We start from the raw sequence: 723 nt of genomic DNA, 5'->3' as shown, positions 1-723 counted from the left end.
TTTAAAAGACTGCAGCGCAAAAAGTACGAAGAAAAATTTCCGAAATTTCCAAAAAAAAATAAAAAAAATATAGGAAGTGTATTTAATTGGCATTTGACAGTTCAATTCAGTTGGAGAAACACAAAATCGGATACTATTTTCAAAATCAAAATGTAATTAAGTGCGACTAAGACAACAACAGCAACAAAAAAGAAGAACATTGCGCATTTCATTGCAAACAACAACAAGAAAAATATAAAAAAATATTTGCATGCATATACATAATATTAACACATTTCCACAGCACAAAAAAGCGGAAACCAACGCCGATAAAGAACAGCCAATAAATTTGAAAACACGGCAGTAATTTTTCAAACATTAAGAAATTTCAGATCGAAAAAAAAATCAATTCATTGAATTCGTACATACAAAAGTGCATCTATGTGCATAAAAGTATATAAGTATAAAGAACAAATATTATTTCAAGGCGCGTAGTAAGCTGGCGTGTTCGAAACGGGCTAAATTTGGTAGGCAAGAAGCAAGCAAATATTTTTTTTTTTTTTTTGTTATAATAACTACTTGTAACTTTAAGAAAAACATGAAAATAAATATATATATTTTTTTTTGAAAATCAATGTTTAAAAAGTAGCATAAAATTTACAATTCAATTAAAAAACGTAACATTTGTATTGCATCACCCTGCTTTTGTAAACTATATGCATAGCAAAATTTTAATGGCAATTT

Source organism: Rhagoletis pomonella, unplaced genomic scaffold (genome assembly GCF_013731165.1).
Source record: "Rhagoletis pomonella isolate Grant_MI unplaced genomic scaffold, Rhpom_1.0 Rhpom_scaffold_00006, whole genome shotgun sequence".
In the NCBI taxonomy this organism is placed as follows: domain Eukaryota; kingdom Metazoa; phylum Arthropoda; class Insecta; order Diptera; family Tephritidae; genus Rhagoletis; species Rhagoletis pomonella.
The sequence above is the reverse complement of the archived record's forward strand: the minus strand, read 5'-3'. Positions refer to the sequence as shown.